The 19,775-nt window shown below is 49.0% G+C and overlaps 2 non-coding genes across 2 annotated transcripts; both read right to left on the bottom strand.

Annotated features, from left to right (window-relative positions):
- Positions 1-2,391: 2,391 nt before the first annotated feature.
- Positions 2,392-2,464, bottom strand: trnaf-gaa (transfer RNA phenylalanine (anticodon GAA)). Its single transcript has one exon. It is a non-coding gene; the product is annotated as a tRNA-Phe (tRNA).
- Positions 2,465-3,327: 863 nt separating this feature from the next.
- trnae-cuc (transfer RNA glutamic acid (anticodon CUC)) lies at positions 3,328-3,399 on the bottom strand. Its single transcript has one exon. It is a non-coding gene; the product is annotated as a tRNA-Glu (tRNA).
- Between the last annotated feature and the right edge of the window lie 16,376 nt (positions 3,400-19,775).

Raw genomic sequence — 19,775 nt, 5'->3', positions numbered from 1 at the left:
CATTTTTAACCAACTCCTCAAATACCGTCTGTAAAATGAGAACTGGTGAAAATTCATCACAAGCAAAAGACAAAACACTTATGAAAGTTTTGCCTGTCACTCGGTGACCATGTTAGGATTTCCTTCAGTCTGAAACAGAAAGTTGATTCGTCAATTAGAAGAATTGTTCACCTTTTTAAAGAGTTTATTGAGCTTTGTCAAATTCAGATAATAAAGTGTATTAATGCAAAAGTTAATCCCGGACCTGCGTTTGCAGATCGCAGTTCTCTTCTGTGATGTTCTTGGCCTAACCAATGGCAGAGTTTCCGTAGTGTAATGGTTAGCACGGTCGCATAACACGGGAAAATTACCCGGTTTGTAACCGGAAGGAAACATTTTGAAAACGTTCCCCATTAAAATTGAATTAATATATAAAAAAGGAACAACTGATCTTGTGGTTAAATTTCAATAAAGTGAAAAATCTCGCAGAACCCGTATATTTTCTCTGTACAATGCTGCACAGACTCACACTCAGCACAGATACCGACAGTGTCCCGCCCTCACTCCCGTTTCCTGCCCTGACGGTGCAGAAAGCCCCTCTCAAAGCTGCACATTCGGCTGGTTTCAGTGGATCCATGGGAGCTCGTTAAAGGATCCTGCAGCGTTGCCTTGGATAATAACAATAGATCGTCACCATATTTCACCCACCGCAGCAACCCCGTCCATTTCAGTCCAAGTCCACTTTTTAAATATATCACGCCAGGCAAACTGTGTCTACAAAATGACATTTCAGGTGAGAACACAAAAGACATGTTCGCGCAACCACAGCACCAAGTGCGGGTAGGCATCTACCTGAAATGCAGTGAGGTGAACTATTAGCACAAGCTCCAGATGTATATGTTTCCATGTCTAAAATGCACGCATCGAACAATGCAGCTCCTGGGAAAACTGCAAATCCAGGCAGGGCTGCCCTGCATCATTTGAAACAACAGTCAGACACAAGATTCTGCCAGTTTCCAATGTCTTCTCCTTCTGCTCCTATCACTTCTTTCCCTCCAGCTTCCTCTGCTCCTCCAGCCTGCAGGTGAATTAGATGCTTGATGTAAACGCAGCGGGTTCATGACACAAACCCTTCCCTTACCCTCCGAGAGGATGACGCACTGTAGTTTGCTCCGTAACCGCAATAGCTCAGTGGGGAGCAGCGACTTGAAGATTTATAAAAGTACAAAAGCAAAATACTGCGGATGCTGGAAATTTGAAATAAAAACAGAAACTGCTGGAAATACTCAGCAGGTCAGGCAGCATCTGTAGAGAGAGAAACAGAGTTAACGTCAGACGAACGGTCATCGACCTGAAACGTTAACTCTGTTTTTCTCTCCACAGATTTAATAATGGTCCCTGATTCAATCCCGGGATTCGACAGTTTTCAATTCATTCGAGTTACTTTCCGCTGCCATTCTCGAACTGAACGATTTAATCAGGAGTTATTTTCTGGCACTGAAGGATTAGCGATTGAATAGACAGACATCAAGTATGGGAATTATTTATAACGTTTTAGATTGATCGATTTCCTCCTGTGTTTTTCTCTGGATGTTGTCTCTCTCGGTGCTGGGCGAACAATTCATTGATTCATTTGTCCTGAACTGAAGCCTTTTGCCCATCTCGCGGGGTCAGAGCCGCTCTGTCTGTCTCTTACCTGCTTGTGACCATTATCGGGAACAGGCCGCCTGCTCCACTTTCAACAGCAAACCCAGAAAGACAAATAAACAGAAAGATGTGTCTCTCAGCCCCGGTGGCAAAGGTGCAATGGATGTTAATCCAATTAAATCCCCCGGGAGATTCTGTGTGCATTGGCGTCCTTATAACGTTTGTATTTTAAATGTGCGGGAAAAGCGTAAAATTATAAAAATGTTCCGATGGCCCGTACGGGGATCGAACGCGCTAACTTGGCGTTATGAGCACCACGCTCTCACCAACTGAACTAACCGGCCACAATGCTCTGCTTGGGCAGGCTCGAACCCAGGCTGGGAGATTGTCTTTCAAGCTCACACTGGGTGACCGAGTTACGGCACAAACATTGAACACACCACATCGCTTAAACATTGTTAACTGTTCCTTTATACAACTGGGCAGTGTGTTAATCGAAAGTAACAGAAAGACAGCTCTATGGTCGAACAAACCTCATCTAAAATTTATTATCGCACCACAGCCCCTCCCTCAAACACTGTCCCAGTATAAAAGGAGACGGCGGCACCCCGACTGGATTCGAACCTGCAGCGGACGGTCGGAGCCGGATCCAGCATGTCCGATGTGGTTTCACTCCCATTCGTTTGGGAAACGCGGCAGCAGGAGCGTAAAATCTCTCCTGATTCGCTCCTCTTGTAGTGAAGGAGACAGAAAGTAACTAAAACCTACCGAAACCCGGGATCGAACCCGGGACCTTTAGATCTTCAGTCTAACGCTCTCCCAACTGAGCTATTTCGGCTTCACATCAAATCCCTATTCTGTCGTTCTTTTGGAGCATTTTCTATCCCCGGGTGGAATTGCCCCTCTCGCTCATTCCTCACTTCGGGCAATGTGACCCGACCAGATCTCGGAGCTCAGGTTGTGTTAATGTAAAGCTGCAGTGTTGATAAAGATACAATGCTGACACAGCACGGGGGACCTCACCGTGTTGGACACAGCGTGAAATGCAATGACATGTTCAAATAAAGTTACAGAGCACAACACATGTGTAAAATTCCCTGTTCTTTTCTCCACACTGATGGGTTGCGAAGGGAGAGACGGGCCGAAGTCTCACTGAGCCGCACTGATCACGCGCCAAATCAAGTTCAATCTTCAGCTGCAGGTAGGGTGCTGAGCCCCACACAGAAGTGAAAATGCCCGTGGTTCTTAGTTCCTCACACAGTGGGCTACTGAGCAATACAGGAAGGGCTAATGAACATCTTAATGCTCAAGTTATCACGGACTCTCTGATTACAGGCTTGCACACGTTTGTATGTTTCAAATATTGCATTTTTCACACTGGCAATGAATTGATTGATAGCCGTGCCTGTGATAAGGTAAGTTTGTTCGGGAGATGCAGTGGGCAAGAAGATACACGGAAGACTGATAAAAACCGTGACTGCCCTGACACTGTGAGCTGCAGTTAAATGTTGGCAACATTTAAAGTCAGCCAGTGTAAAAGTTGACAGAAATCAATTCCTGCTGACTTTGAAACCGGTGTATTTGGTATCGCTGCATGAAGAGTGATATTCAGCAGTGGTGGGGAAAGTTGAATCAGGGGCGAGCATTGCCCCATACGGGTGCGTTGTGTGGTGGCAATTCAAACAGCCCCAAAACGCACTGTTCCCTGACCGGGAATCGAACCCGGGCCGCGGCGGTGAGAGCGCCGAATCCTAACCACTAGACCACCAGGGAAGCTGCAGCCAGCCTCCTGCCAGCAACACAGTTTTTCCTGCCTGCTCCTTTGCAATTCAGATCATTTCGCGCCAGGCAAACTGTTCGGACAAAATTATATTTTTTACTTATGAACACAACAGACATGTTCGCGAAAGCTCGGCACCAAGTGCGGGTAGGCATCCACTTGAAATCGATTTCCTCCTGTGTTTTTCTCTGGATGTTGTTTCTCTCGGTGCCGGCGAACATTTCATTGATGCATTTGTCCTGAACTGAAGCCTTTTGCCCATCTCGCGGGGTCAGAGCCGCTCTGTCTGTCTATTACCTGCCTGTTACCCTTATCGGGAACAGGCCGCCTGTTCAACGTTCAACAGCAAACCCAGAAAGACAAATAAACAGAAAGATGTGTCTCTCAGCCCCGGTGGCAAAGGTGCAATGGATGTTAATCCAAATAAATCCCCCGTGAGATTCTGTGTACATTGGCTTCCTTATAAAGTTTGTATTTTATATTTTCGCAAAAACCGTAAAATTAGGCTGATGGCCCGTCCGGTGATCGAACCCGCGCCCTTGGCGTTATTCGCCCCCCGTGCTCAGTGTTCAGACGCTCAGCAGTGTCGGCAGCATGAAGTTGGCAAACTGCCTGCAGTCCTCCGAACGGGCCTGGGTTGCGAGCCCATCTCGATCCCCGCACCCATTCTCGGGGAAAGGAATCTCTCGGCCTATCTCCTATTGATAAACTCACGGTCTGCTGGAGCACAGAGCTCTCAGTCTTTACTCACTGATCTTCACACGATGTGATTGTGTTTTGTAAATCTCTCACTCGCTCTCCTCGTGGTCAAACACAAAGTTTACCTGCTGTGTTTTCCAGCAGCCAGTAAGTTGATTTGAAAAGGCCATTGTGACAGGGTTTGGGCTCTGAGTCCAGTCACAGGTCGGGTTGTGATGTCTTGTGGCTCAAGCGGTCACCTGACCTGCCAGCTGATGACCTCACTGCTGATGATGACCTCATAATTAACCCCGTCATACAGCTGTGGGCTGATGTTTAAATTGATGTAAAATTATTTCCCTGAAAGCCAATCAAATCTAATCGACATAAACTAGTAGATGTTATGAATTTGTGCTCCCAGTGGGAATTCCTGCAGAGTCTGCTGGTGTTCATCTCCCCAATTCCCCACAGGAAGCATTGTGTTCAGAGTCTGTACTCATTACATCGACATTACACAGTATTATTACACGGCCACATCTAAAACTGGACACATTAATAGGGAGACAACAGTGTGAGTAGTAGGGTGGGAGAGAGAGGGGGAGGGGGAGGGGGGGGGGAGGTGGAGGAGGAGGGGAGGAGGGAGGGGAGGAGGAGGGGAGGGAGGAGGGAGGGGAGGGACGGGAGGGAGGGGGAGGGAGAGGGACGGGAGGGAGGGGGAGGGAGAGGGACGGGAGGGAGGGGGAGGGAGAGGGACGGGAGGGAGGGGGAGGGAGAGGGACGGGAGGGAGGGGGAGGGAGAGGGACGGGAGGGAGGGGGAGGGAGAGGGACGGGAGGGAGGGGGAGGGAGAGGGACGGGAGGGAGGGGGAGGGAGAGGGACGGGAGGGAGGGGGAGGGAGAGGGACGGGAGGGAGGGGGAGGGAGAGGGACGGGAGGGAGGGGGAGGGAGAGGGACGGGAGGGAGGGGGAGGGAGAGGGACGGGAGGGAGAGGGACGGGAGGGAGGGGGGAGGGAGAGGGACGGGAGGGAGGGGGAGGGAGAGGGACGGGAGGGAGAGGGACGGGAGGGGGGGGGGAGGGAGAGGGACGGGAGGGGGGGGGGAGGGAGAGGGACGGGAGGGGGGGGGGAGGGAGAGGGACGGGAGGGGGGGGAGGGAGAGGGACGGGAGGGGGGGGAGGGAGAGGGAGAGGGACGGGAGGGGGGGGAGGGAGAGGGACGGGAGGGGGGGGAGGGAGAGGGACGGGAGGGGGGGGAGGGAGAGGGACGGGAGGGGGGGGAAGGAAGGGGGAGGGGGAAGGAAAGGGGGAGGGAGGAGGGAGAGGGGGGAGGAGGGAGAGGGAGGGGGGGAGGGGAGAGGGGGGGGGAGGAGAGGGAGGGAGAGGAGGGTGAGGGAGGGGGAGAGGGGAGAGGGGAGGGGAGAGGGGGAGGGTAAGGGGAGGGAGGAGGAGGGAGGGGAGGGAGAGAGGGGGAGGGGAGAGAGAGAGGGGGAGGGGAGGGGAGGGGAGGGGGGAGGGAGAGAGGGGGGAGGGGAGAGAGGGGGGGGGAGAGAGGGGGGAGGGAGAGAGGGGGGGGAGGGAGAGGGGAGGGAGAGAGAGGGGAGGAGAGAGAGAGAGGGGGAGAGAGAGAGGGGGAGAGAGAGGGGAGGGAGGGAGAGAGAGGGGGAGAGAGAGGGGGAGAGGGGGAGAGAGAGGGGGAGAGGGGGAGAGAGAGGGGGAGGGGTGGAGAGAGAGGGGGAGGGGGGGGAGAGAGAGGGGGGGGGGAGGGGAGGGAGAGAGGGGGGAGGGAGAGGGGGGGAGGGAGAGAGAGGGGAGGGAGAGAGAGGGGAGGGAGAGAGGGGGGGGAGGGAGAGAGGGGGAGGGAGAGAGGGGGGAGGGAGAGAGGGGGGAGGGAGAGAGGGAGAGAGGGGGGAGGGAGAGAGAGGGGAGGGAGAGAGAGGGGAGGGAGAGAGAGGGGGAGAGAGAGAGGGGGAGAGAGAGAGGGGGAGAGAGAGAGGGGGAGAGAGAGAGGGGGAGAGAGAGAGGGGGGGAGGGAGAGAGGGGAGGGAGAGAGAGAGAGGGGAGGGAGAGAGAGGGGGGAGGAGAGAGAGAGGGGGTGAGGTGGTGATAAACGCGGTGGTAAACGCTTCAGCCGTGTTTTTGCACTCATGTACTGGGCACCGCCATCATTCAGGATGGGGATATTCATGGTGCCTCCACCTCCCGTTAGTTGTTTAATTGTCCACCACCATTCGCGACTGAATGTGGCAGGACTGCAGAGCTTTGATCTGATCCGTTGATTGTGGGATCACTTCACCCTGTCTATAGCATGCTGCTTCCGCTTTTTAGCACTTCATTTTTGGTACGCCTGCTGCTACTCCTGGCATGGTTTTCTGCACTCCTTATTGAACCAGGCCAGGCCTTGGTGTTACAGATTGTGGTTGAATACTATTCTGCTGTTGCTGATGGCCCACAGCGCCGCATGGATGCCCAGTTTTGAGCTGCTAGATCTGTTCTGAATCTGTCCCATTTAGCACGGTGGTAGTGCCACACAACACGATGGAGGGTGATCTCGGTGTGAAGACGGGACTTTGTCTCCTCAGTGACTGTGCGGTGGTCACTGATGCCAATGCTGTCATGGAAAGATCCATCTGCGGCAGGTAGATTGGTGAGGACGAGGTCAAGTAGGTTTTTCCCTCATGTTGGTTCTCTCACCACCTGCCGCAGGCCCAGACTGGCTGATATGTCTTTCCAGACTCGGCCAGCTCGGTCAGTAGTGGTGCTACCGAACCACTCATGGTGATGGACATTGAAGTCCCCCACCCAGAGTACATTCTGTGCCCTTGTTACTCTCAGTGCTTCTTCCAAGTGGTGTTCAACATGGAGGAGCACTGATTCATCAGCTGAGGGTGGGAGGGAGGTGGTAATCAGCAGGAGGTTTCCTTGCCCATGCTTGACCTGAAGCAACGAGACTTTTATGGGGTCTGGAGTCAATGTTGAGGACTCCCAGGGCCACTCCCTCCCGACTGTATACCACAGTGCCGCCACCCCTGGTGGGTCTGTCCTGCCGGTGGGACAGGACATACTCAGGGATAGTGATGGAGGAGTTTGGGGCATTGGCTGAAAGGTAAGATTCTGTGATTATGACTATGTCAGGCTGTTGCTTGACTAGTCTGTGTTACAGCTCTCCCAATTCTGGCACAATTGCCCAGATGTTGGTGAGGAGGACTTTGCAGGGTCGACGGGGCAGGGTGTGCCGTTGCCGTGTTCTTAGCTGGTGCCGAGTTTGATGCCGGGTGGTCCCTCCGGATGGAGCAAGTTTAAAACACACGAGAGAAAGACACACACTGAAAGAGACAGGCTTTTATCACAGCAGGGGGGAGTGTGAAGCAGGAATTTCGACTGCTCGTGTGGAGAAGAGACAAACGTTGTCTTTGCAATAAAGGTTGGAAGCGATCAAACATCCAAGGCTTCCCGAACAAATGAGAACCACTGTATCATCAGGATACACACAGGGAGGGAGTGATGGTTTATGATTCACACACGTGTCCCAATATGAAAAATATAAGAATACAGCAATCTGAAGCTCAGAGTAATAAAAAAAGGGGAACTCTTCAAATCGACTCTTTGAGGAGCAAAGCCAGTATCTCTGGGGTGTGTGAGTTTTATTGGTACCGATATCTCATATACACTGCATGGAAGGGGTTATATTTCAGTATCTGATTGATTATAACTTTATTGAACGAAGTCAAAGGTTTTTTCACTGTTTCCCTTCACCTCGAACTTGTATTGGAGATAAAGGATGTTTGACAATATCCTGTAATACATCCACACGGGAGATAGGAATATATGACAATCTCCTACAGCCAAGGACAAAGTGACTGAGCACAGAGAGAAGTTTGAGTTGATTAGAGAGAGGCAATATGGATGTGTAGAGGGCAGGTCATGTCTAACGAACCTCATTGAACTTTGAGGAATTAGCTGAAGTAGTAGACAGAGGAATGTCTGTGGATATGTTGTATATGGACTTCCAGAATGGATTCAATGAGGTTCCGTAAAAGAGACTGTTAGCTAAAATTAAAGGTCATGGAATTGAAGGCAAATTATTGGGCTCGTTAGGAGATTGGTTAGGCGGTGGGAGACAGAGAGTAGGGACAGTGGAAATGTACTCGAATTGGAAGGAAGTGACTTGTGGTGTCCACAAGAATCTGTGCTGGGGGTCAACTATTCACTATATTTATTAATGACAGGGATAACATAATAGAGAGCCATATATCCAGGTTTGCCGATGACACAAAGATAGGTGGCACAGTAAGTAGTGTAGAGGGGAGCATAAAATTACAAAGAGACATTGATAGATTAACTGAGTGGGCAAAACTGTGGCAGGTGGATTTCAACAGTTAAATGTGAGGTCATCCATTCTGGACCAAAGAAAGACAGATGTGAGTATTGTTTAAATGGTGGAAAGCTGGGAGCAGTGAAGGTCCAAAGACATTTAGGGGTTTGTGTAAAGAGATCACTAAAATATAGTGATCAGGTACAAAAAATAATCAACAAAGCCAATGGAATGTGAGCCTTTATATCGAGAGGGCCAGAATACAAGGGGGATTGCTCGAGCTATACAAAGCCCTGGTTAGATCACATCTGGAGCACTGTGTACAGTTCTGGGCACCGCACCTTGTGAAGGATATCCTGGCCTCGGAGAATGTTACCAGGGCCCAAGGGTTAAATTATAAGGAGAGATTACATAAACCTGGCTTCTATTCCTGGAATATAGAAGGTTAAGGGGCGAGTTGATTCAGGTTTCCAGGATTTTGAAAGGAATTGATAGGATAGATAGAGAAAACCTTTTTCCACTGGTGGAGGAGTCTCGGACAAGGGGACATAACCTTAAAATCAGAGCCAGGCCACTCAGGAGAGAATTTAGGAAACACGTCTTCACACAAAGGGTGGTAGAAGTGTGGAACCCTCTCCCACAAAAAGCAGTCGATGTCGGCTCAAATAATAATTTCATATCTGAGGTCGAGAGATTTATCATCGCCAAAAGTATTAAGGGATCAGGAGCTAAGTCGGGCGGATGGAGTTAGGACACAGATCAGCCTCGATCTCATTGAATGGAGGGGCAGGCTCGATGGGCTGAAGGGCCTCTTCCTGTTTCTATGTCCTGTGTTTCTCATATTCCACATCAGAGCAATAGGGATATATGACAATATCCTCCAATACCTCAATAAGGGCAATAGGGATATATGACAATATCCAACAATACCTCAATAAGGGCAATGGGGATATATGACAATATCCTCCAAGACCTCAATAAGGGCAATAGGAATATATGACAATATCCACCAGTACCTCAATAAGGGCAATGGGGATATATGACAATATCCTCCAATACCTCAATAAGGGCAATGGGGATATATGACAATATCCTCCAATACCTCAATAAGGGCAATAGGAATATATGACAATATCCTCCAATACCTCAATAAGGACAGTAGGGATATATGACAATATCCTCCAATACCTCAATCAGTAGGGATATATGACAATACCCTACAATACCTCAATAAGGGCAATAGGGATATATGACAATATCCTATATCTCAATAAGGCAATAGGGATATATGACAATATCCTCCAATACCTCAATATGGGCCGTAGGGGATATGTGACAATATCCTCCAATACCTCAATAAGAGCAATGGGGATATATGACAATATTCTACAATACCTCAATAAGGGCAATAGGGATATATGACAATATCCTACAATACCTCAATAAGGGCAATAGGGATATATGACAATATCCTACAATACCTCAATAAGAGCAATAGGGATATATGACAATATCCTCCAATACTTCAATAAGGGCAATAGGGATATATGACAATATCCTCCAATACCTCAATAAGGGCAATAGGGATATATGACAATATCCACCAATACCTCAATAAGGTCAATAGGGATATATGACAATATCCTACAATACCTCAATAAGGGCAATAGGGATATATGACAATATCCTACAATCCCTCAATAAGGGCAATAGGGATATATGACAATATCCTACAATACCTCAATAAGGGCAATAGGGATATATGACAATATCCTACAATCCCTCAATAAGGGCAATAGGGATATATGACAATATCCTACAATACCTCAATAAGGGCAATGGGGATATATGACAATATCCTACAAAGCTTTTACATGAGGGCAATACAACAACAATTTGTATTTATATGGCGTCTTTAACGTACTAAAAATGGTAAAAACTCTCAGGATGATTCACCGGAGCATTTCAGACAAAATTTGACACCGAGCCACATTAGGGCAGATGACCAAAATGTTGTTCAAAGGTTTAAAGGAGGAAAGAGAGGTAGAAAGGTTTAGAGAGGAAATTCAGAGCTCAGGGCCTAGGCAGCTGAAGGCACGGCCACTAATGGAGGAGTGATTAAAATCAGGGATGTTCAAGAGGCCGGAATTAGAGGAGCACAGATACCTCGGAGGGAGTTTTGTGGGGCTGCAAGAGATTACAATGATAGGGAGAGGTGAGGCCCGGGAGGGATTTGAAAACAAGGATGAGAATTTTAAACTGAGCCATTTCCTAACCGGGAGTCAATGTAGGTCAGCGAGCACAGGGGTGATGGGTGAACGGGACTTGGTGCGAGTTGGACACGGACAGCAGAGTTTTGGATGACCTGCAGTTTACGGAAGGGAGAAGGTGGGACGCTGGCCAGGAAAGCGTTGGAATCGTCAAGTCCAGCGGTAATAAAGGCAATGGATGATTGAGGTATATCCCATATCATACAATACCCCCACAGAACAGGGAAAGCAATATGATAATTGACGTAAGAAAACTACTGGGCACTTGGTCTAAGCATTAAACAAAGCTTTAATCAAATGTTTTATCAGACGGAGGTCCAGTTGTGTCATTCACTAGTTCCTGTTAAGTATGTCCTGCGCAAGTTGGGCCCGTGCCCGAGTTTTCATACTCTCCCTGGACAGCGCCAACCGCAGGCCGCTCAGTTGATTCATGTCAACAATATCTATGATACCCCCACATATGGCCAATAAGGATGTATGAAAATATCCTGCAATGTACCCACAGTAGAAAAACATGTGGAAACAGAAAACGTAATAAAGAATAGTCAGGACGGATTTCAAAAGGGAAGGTCATGCACGACTAACCTTATTCAATTCTGTGAAGTAGTAACAAAGAGAAGACAAGGATAATACAGTAGATGTAATAGATTTGGATTTTCCAAAGGCCTTCGATAAGGTACCGCATCGTAGACTCATGACTATGGTCAGAGCATGTGGAGTCAGGGGACAGGTAGCAGAATGGATAGCAAGCTGGCTGCAGAATGGAAAACAGAGAGTAGGGGTTAAGGGGAGCTACCCTGACTGGAAAATGTTGGGAAGTGGTGTTCCACAAGGATCGGTGCTGGGACCACTGTTCACAATTTACACAAACAGTTTGGACTTGAGAATCGGAAATACAATTTCAAAATTTGCGGATGACACCAAATTGGGGGAGTTTAGTTAATACTGGGAAAGACTGCGAGAAAATACAAGAGAACATTAATAAACTTGCAGAATAGACGTGTAATTGGCAAATTAATTTCAATATAGATAAGCGAGAGATTTTACATTATCGTAGGAAGAATAAGGAGGCCACAGACTGCTTGGAATTTAATAGTCTAACTGGGGCAGATGAGCAAAGGGATCTGGGGGACAGATACTCAAATCACTAAAAGTAGCGACCCAGGTTAATAAGGCCAAAAAAAGCAAACCAAGTCCTTGAGTTTGTTTCTAAAGGGATCGAATTGAAAAGCAGACAAGGTTTGTTAAACTTGTATTGAACCTTGGTTAGACCACATTTAACTTTAATTTCACAGTTCTGGTCTCCATATTATAAGATGGATGGAGAGACACTGAAGAAGCTGCAAAAAAGATTTACAAGGATGATACCAAAACTAAGAGGTTATAATTATCAGGAAAGGCAGAACAGGCCTGTAGAAAAGAGAAGGCTGAGGGGTGAGCTCAGAGTTCTATAAGATTATGAAGGGGTTTGATAGAGTAGACGTGGAGAGATTCTTCCTCTTGTGGGGGGAGACCAGAACTAGGCTCCATAAATACAAGCTGGCCATTAATAAATCCCACCGGGAATTCAGGAGAAACTTCTTTGCCCAGAGAGTGGTTAGAATGTGGAACTCGCTCCCACAAGGAGTAGTTGAGGCGAACAGCACAGGCCCATTTGAGGGGCAGCTTGATCAGCAGCTGAGGGTGAAAGGAATAGAAGGAGATGCTGAAAGGTGAGGTGAAGAGGGCTGGGAGGAGGCTTGTGTCAATCACAAACACCGCCATACACCAGTTGGGCCCAATGGCCTGTTTCTGTGCTGTAAATTCAATGTAATTCAGGGCAAAAGTGCGATAGGAATATCTGACACTAGCTATAATAACAAAGAAAGTACTTTGAAGTACTTTTGAAGTGGAGTTGCTGTTGTAATGTGGGTAACGCAGCCGCTAATTAGTGCACAGCAAGCTCCCACAAACAGCAATGTGATAATGACGAGATAATCTGTTTCTGTTATGTTGGTTGAGGGATAAATATTGGCCAAGACCGCTGGTCATCCTCGAAACAGTGCCATGGGATCATTTACATCCACCTGAGAGAGTAGACGGGATCTCGGTTTAACGTCTCATCTGAAAGACTGCACCTCCGACAGTGCAGAACTCCCTCAGCACTGCACTGGAGTGTCAGCATAGCTTTATGTGCTCAAGTCTTTGGAATGGGACTTGAAACCACAACCTTCTGAGAGAGAGCGAGTCTGAGAGAGACAGTGTGTGAGAGAGTGAGTCTGAGAGAGACTGTGAGAGAGAGTGAGTCTGAGAGAGACAGTGTGTGAGAGAGTGAGTCTGAGAGAGACAGTGTGTGAGAGAGTGAGTCTGAGAGAGACAGTGTGTGAGAGAGTGAGTCTGAGAGACGGTGTGTGAGAGAGTGAGACTCAGAGGCAGATGATGAAGTCCAACTCCACCTTCAGTTTGCCGGTGCAGTTTTCAGTCGCCCGAGGAAGAGCGTGTTTGAAGACCAGGACGTCGAACCCGGCACCAAGCTCATGGTCTACAGAGCAGTCGTGATTCCCGCCCTCCTGTATGCTTCAGAGATATGGACCATGTCCAACAGGCAACTCAAAGCCCTGGAGAGGTACCTCCAATGCTGCCTCCGCAAGATCCTGCAAATCCATTGGCAGGATAGGCGCATGAATGTATGTGCTCTCGATCAGGCAACATCCCCAGTATTGAAGCTACGACCATGCTCGATCAGCTCCGATGGATGGGCCACATCGTCCGCATGCTCAATACGAGACTCCCAAAACTAGCGCACTACTCGGAGCTCCGACACGGCATGAGAGCCCCAGGTGGGCAGAGGAAACGCTTCAAGGGCACCCTAAAAACCTCCTTGAAAAATTGCAACATCCCCACCGACACCTGGGAATCCCTGGCCCAAAACCACACAAAGTGGAGGAGAAGCATCCGGGAAGGCACCGAACACCTCGAGTCTCTTCGACGGGAGCAAGCGGAAGCCAAGCACAAACAGTGGAAGGAGCGCACGTCAACACAGGCACCACACCCACCCACCCCTTCAAGCACGGTCTGCACCGCCTGTGACAGAGACTGTAGGTCCTGCATTGGACTCATCAGTCACTTGAGAACTAATTATCAGTAATGAAGCAAGTCATCCTCTGTTCCAAGGGACTGCCTAAGAAGAAGTGAGAGTCTGACAGGGACCGTGTGTGAGAGAGAGACCCAGAGGCTGTGTGTGAGGGAGTAAGTCTGACAGAGACAGTGTGTGAGAGAGAGAGTCTGAGAGAGACAGTGTGTGAGAGAGTGAGACTGAGAGAGAGTGTGTGAGAGAGTGAGTCTGAGAGAGACTGTGTGTGAGAGAGAGTCAGAGAGACAGTGTGTGAGAGAGTGAGTCTGAGAGAGACAGTGTGTGAGAGAGTGAGACTGAGAGAGACTGTGTATGAGAGAGTGAGTCTCAGAGAGACTGTGTGAGAGAGAGAGTCTGAGTGTGAGAGAGAGTCAGAGAGACAGTGTGTGAGAGTCAGTCAGAGAGACAGTGTGTGAGAGAGTGAGTCTGAGAGAGACAGTGTGTGAGAGAGTGTGTGAGAGAGTGAGTCTCAGAGAGACAGTGTGTGAGAGAGTGAGTCTGAGAGAGACCAGCTATTCAAAATATATATAAATGAGCTAGACGAGGGAACTAGATGTAATATCTCCAAGTTTGCAGACGACAAAAAGCTGGGTGGGTATGTGTGCTGTGAGGAGGATGCCGAGAATCTCCAGTATGATTTGGACAGGTTGGGTGATTGGGCAGAAGCATGGCAGATGCAGTACAATGTGGATAAAAGCGAGGTTATCCACTTTGGTGGCAAAAACAGGAAGGCAGATTATTATCTGAATGGCAATAGATTGGGAGAAGGGGAAGTGCAACGAGACCTGGGTGTCCTTGTGCACCAGTCGCTGAAGGTAAGCATGCAGGTGCAGCAGGCGGTTAAGAAGGCAAATGGTATGTTGGCCTTCATCGTGAGAGGATTCGAGTACAGGAACAAGGATATCTTGCTGCAGTTGTACCGGGCCTTGGTGAGACCACACCTTGAGTATTGTGTGCCGTTTTGGTCACCTTACCTGAGGAAGGATGTTCTTGCCATGGAGGGAGTGCAGCGAAGATTCACCAGACTGATACCTGGGATGGCAGGAATGACGTATGAGGAGAGATTGGATCGATTGGGCTTATACTCGCTGCAGTTTAGAAGAACGAGAGGGGATCTCATTGAAACATATAAAATTCTAACAGGGCTGGACAGACTAGATGCTGGAAGATGTTCCCGATGGCCAAGGAGTCCAGAACCAGGGGTCACAGTCGAAGGATAAGGGGTAAGCCATTTAGAACTGAGATGAGGAGGAATTTCTTCACCCAGAAAGTGGTGAACCTGTGGAATTCTCTACCACAGAATGCAGTTGAGGCCAATTCATTAAATATATTCAAGAAGGAGTTGGATATATTTCTTAAGGCTAAAGGGATCAAGGGATATGGGGAGAAAGCAGGGACAGGGTACTGAATTTGGATGATCAGCCATTATCTCATTGAATGGCAGAGCAGGCTCGAGGGGCCGAATTGTCTAATCCTGCTCCTATCTTCTATGTTTCTATGTGTGTGAGAGAGTGAGTCTGAGTGAGACAGTGTAAGAGAGAGCGAGTCTGAGAGAGAGTGTGAGAGAGAGAGAGAGTCAGAGAGACAGTGTGTGAGAGAGAGTCTGAGAGAGACAGTGTGTGAGAGAGTGAGTCTGAGACACACAGTGTGTGAGAGAGTGAGTCTGAGAGAGACAGTGTGTGAGAGAGTTAGTCTGAGAGAGACAGTGTGAGAGAGTGAGTCTGCGAGAGACAGTGTGTGAGAGAGTGAGTCTCAGAGAGACAGTGTGTGAGAGAGTGAGTCTGAGAGAGACAGTGTGTGAGAGAGTGAGTCTGAGAGAGACTGTGTGTGAGAGAGTGAGTGCGAGAAAGTGAGTCTGAGAGAGACAGTGTGTGAGAGAGTGATTCTGAGAGAGACAGTGTGGGAGAGAGTCTGAGAGAGACTGTGTGTGAAAGAGTGAGTGCGAGAGAGTGAGTCTGAGAGAGACAGTCTGTAAGACAGAGAGTCTGAGAGACAGTGTGTGAGAGAGTGAGTCTGAGAGACAGTGTGTGAGAGAGTGAGTCTGAGAGACAGTGTGTGAGAGAGTGAGTCTGAGAGAGACAGTGTGTGAGAGTAAGTGATTCTGAGAGAGACAGTGTGTGAGAGAGTGAGTCTGAGAGAGGCAGTGTGTGAGAGAGTGAGTCTGAGAGAGACAGTGTGTGAGAGAGTGAATCTCAGAGAATCAGTGTGTGAGAGAGTGAGTCTGAGAGTGACAGTGTGTGAGAGAGTGAGTCTGAGAGAGACAGTGTGTGAGAGAGTGAGTCTGAGAGCGACAGTGTGTGAGAGAGTGAGTCTGAGAGACACAGTGTGAGAGAGTGAGTCTGAGAGAGACAGTGTGTGTGAGAGTGAGTCTGAGAGAGCCAGTGTGTGAGAGAGTGAGTCTGAGAGAGCCAGTGTGTGAGAGAGAGTCTGAGAGAGACAGTGTGTGAGCGAGTGAGTGTGACAGAGACAGTGTGAGAGAGTGAATCTCAGAGAATCAGCGTGTGAGAGACTGAGTCTGAGAGAGACAGTGTGTGAGAGAGTGAGTCTGAGAGAGACAGTGTGTGAGAGAGTGACGCTGAGAGAGACAGTGTGTGAGAGAGTGACGCTGAGAGAGACAGTGTGAGAGAGAGAGAGTCTGAGAGAGACAGTGTGTGAGAGAGTGAGTCTGAGAGAGACAGTGTGTGAGAGAGTGAGTCTGAGAGAGACAGTGTGTGAGAGAGTGAGTCTGAGAGAGACAGTGTGTGAGAGAGTGAATCTCAGGGAATCAGTGTGTGAGAGAGTGAATCTCAGGGAATCAGTGTGTGAGAGAGTGAGTCTGAGAGAGACCGTGTGTGAGAGAGTGAGACTGAGAGAGGCAATGTGTGAGAGAGTGAATCTGAGAGACACAGTGTGAGAGAGTGAGTCTGAGAGAGACAGTGTTTGAGAGAGTGAGACTGAGAGAGGCAATGTGTGAGAGAGTGAATCTGAGAGACACAGTGTGAGAGAGTGAGTCTGAGAGAGACAGTGTGTGTGAGAGTGAGTCTGAGAGACAGTGTGTGAGAGTGAGTCTGAGAGACAGTGCTTGAGAGAGTGAGTCTGAGAGAGCCAGTGTGTGAGAGAGTGAGTCTGAGAGAGCCAGTGTGTGAGAGAGTGAGTCTGAGAGAGACAGAGTGTGAGAGTGAGTCTGAGAGAGACAGTGTGTGAGCGAGTGAGTGTGACAGAGAAAGTGTGAGAGAGTGAATCTCAGAGAATCAGCGTGTGAGAGACTGAGTCTGAGTGAGACAGTGTGTGAGAGAGTGAGTCTGAGAGAGAGTGTGTGAGAGAGTGAGTCTGAGAGACAGTGTGTGAGAGTGAGTCTGAGAGAGAAAGTGTGTGTGAGAGTGAGTCGGAGAGAGGCAGTGTGTGAGAGTGAGTCTGAAAGAGACAGTGTGTGAGAGTGAGTCTGAGAGCGACAGTGTGTGAGAGAGTGAGTCTGAGAGAGGCAGTGTGTGAGAGAGTGAGTCTGAGAGAGACATTGTGTGAGAGAGTGTGTGAGACTGAGTCTGAGAGAGACAGTGTGTGAGAGAGTGAGTCTGAGAGAGACAGTGTGAGAGAAAGTGAGTCTGAGAGAGACCGTGTGTGAGAGAGTGAGTGTGAGAGAGACAGTGTGTGAGAGAGTGAGTCTGAGAGAGACAGTGTGTGAGAGAGTGAATCTCAGGGAATCAGTGTGTGAGAGAGTGAGTCTGAGAGAGACAGTGTTTCAGAGAGTGAGTCTGAGAGCGACAGTGTGTGAGAGAGTGAGTCTGAGAGAGGCAATGTGTGAGAGAGTGAATCTGAGAGACACAGTGTGAGAGAGTGAGTCTGAGAGAGACAGTGTGTGTGAGAGTGAGTCTGAGAGAGACAGTGTGTGAGAGAGTGAGTCTGAGAGAGTGAGTCTGAGAGAGTGAGTCTGAGAGAGACAGTGTGTGAGCAAGTGAGTGGGACAGAGATAGTGTGAGAGAGTGAATCTCAGAGAATCAGCGTGTGAGAGACTGAGTCAGTGAGAGAGTGAGTCTGAGAGAGAGTGTGTGAGAGAGTGAGTCTGAGGGAGACAGTGTGTGAGAGAGTGAGTCTGAGAGACACTGTGTGAGAGTGAGTCTGAGAGAGACAGTGTGTGAGAGAGACAGTGTGTGAGAGAGTGACTCGGACAGAGACCGTGTGCGGGAGAGTGAGTCTGAGAGAGACAGTCTGCAAGAGAGAGAGTCTGAGAGACAGTGTGTGAGAGAGTGAGTTGGAGAGAGACAGTGTGCAAGGGAGTGAGTCTGAGAGACAGTGTGTGAGAGAGTGAGTCTGAGAGAGACAGTGTGTGAGAGAGTGATTCTGAGAGAGACAGTGTGTGAGAGAGTGAGTCTGAGAGAGACAGTGTGTGAGAGAGTGAGTCTGAGAGAGACCGTGTGTGAGAGAGTGAGTCTGAGACAGTGTGTGAGAGAGAGTCTGAGAGAGACTGTGAGTGAAAGAGTGAGTGCGAGAGAGTGAGTCTGAGAGAGACAGTGTGTGAGAGAGAGTCTGAGAGAGACCGTGTGTGAGAGAGTGAGTGTGAGAGTGAGTCTGAGAGAGACAGTGTGTGAGAGAGTGAGTCTGAGAGAGACAGTGTGTGAGAGAGTGAGTCTGAGACAGACAGTGTGTGAGAGTGAGTCTGAGAGACAGTGTGTGAGAGAGTGAGTCTCAGAGAGACAGTCTGTGAGAGAGTGAGTCGGAGAGAGACCGTGTGCGGGTGAGTGAGTCTGAGAGAGACAGTCTGTAAGAGAGAGAGTCTGAGAGACAGTGTGTGAGAGAGTGAGTCTGAGAGAGACAGTGTGCAAGAGAGTGAGTCTGAGAGACAGTGTGTGAGAGAGTGAGTTGGAGAGAGACAGTGTGCAAGAGAGTGAGTCTGAGAGACAGTGTGTGTGAGAGTGAGTCTGAGAGAGACAGTGTGTGAGAGAGTGAGTCTGAGAGAGACAGTGTGTGAGAGAGTGATTCTGAGAGCGACAGTGTGTGAGAGAGTGAGTCTGAGAGAGACAGTGTGTGAGAGAGTGAGTCTGAGAGAGACAGTGTGGGAGAGAGTCTGAGAGAGACAGTGTGTGAGAGAGTGAGTCTGAGAGAGACAGTGTGAGAGAGAGAGTCTGAGAGAGACAGTGTGTGAGAGAGTGAGTCTGAGAGAGACAGTGTGTGAGAGAGTGAATCTCAGAGAATCAGTGTGTGAGAGAGTGAGTCTGAGAGAGACCGTGTGTGAGAGACAGAGTCTGAGAGAGACAGTGTTTGAGAGAGTGAGTCTGAGAGCGAAAGTGTGTGAGAGAGTGAGTCTGAGAGACAGTGTGTGAGAGAGTGAGTCTGAGAGAGCCAGTGTGTGAGAGAGTGAGTCTGAGAGAGACAGTGTGTGAGAGAGTGAGTCTGAGAGAGACAGTGTGTGAGAGAGTGAGTCTGAGAGAGACAGTGTGTGAGAGAGTGAGTCTGAGAGAGCCAGTGTGTGAGAGAGTGAGTCTGAGAGAGACAGTGTGTGAGAGAGTGAGTTTGAGAGAGACAGTGTGTGAGAGAGTGAGTCTGTGAGAGACAGTGTGCAAGAGAGTGAGTCTGAGAGTGTGTGTGAGAGAGTGAGTCGGAGAGAGACAGTGTGTGAGAGAGTGAGTCTGAGAGAGACAGTGTGTGAGAGACTGAGTCAGAGAGAGACAGTGTGTGAGAGAGAGAGTCTGAGAGAGACAGTGTGTGAGAGAGTGAGTCTGAGAGACAGTGTGTGAGAGAGTGAGTCTGAGAGACAGTGTTTGAGAGAGTGAGCCTGAGAGAGACAGTGTGTGAGAGAGTGAGTCTGAGAGAGACTGTGTGAGAGAGTGAGTCTGAAAGCGACCATGAGAGAGAGTGAATCTGAGGGAGACAGTGTGTCAGAGAGTGTGTGAGTCTGAGAGAGACATTGTGTGAGAGAGAGTCTGAGAGAGACCGTGTGTGAGAGAGTGAGTGTGAGAGAGTGAGTCTGAGAGAGACCGTGTGTGAGAGACAGAGTCTGAGAGAGACAGCGTTTGAGAGAGTGA

The sequence above is a fragment of the Somniosus microcephalus genome, unplaced genomic scaffold, assembly GCF_052327205.1.
Source record: "Somniosus microcephalus isolate GS21.2 unplaced genomic scaffold, FLI_Smic_1.0 unresolved_chr4, whole genome shotgun sequence".
Classification (NCBI taxonomy): Eukaryota; Metazoa; Chordata; class Chondrichthyes; order Squaliformes; family Somniosidae; genus Somniosus; species Somniosus microcephalus.
This window is presented reverse-complemented; position numbering and strand designations above follow the sequence as displayed.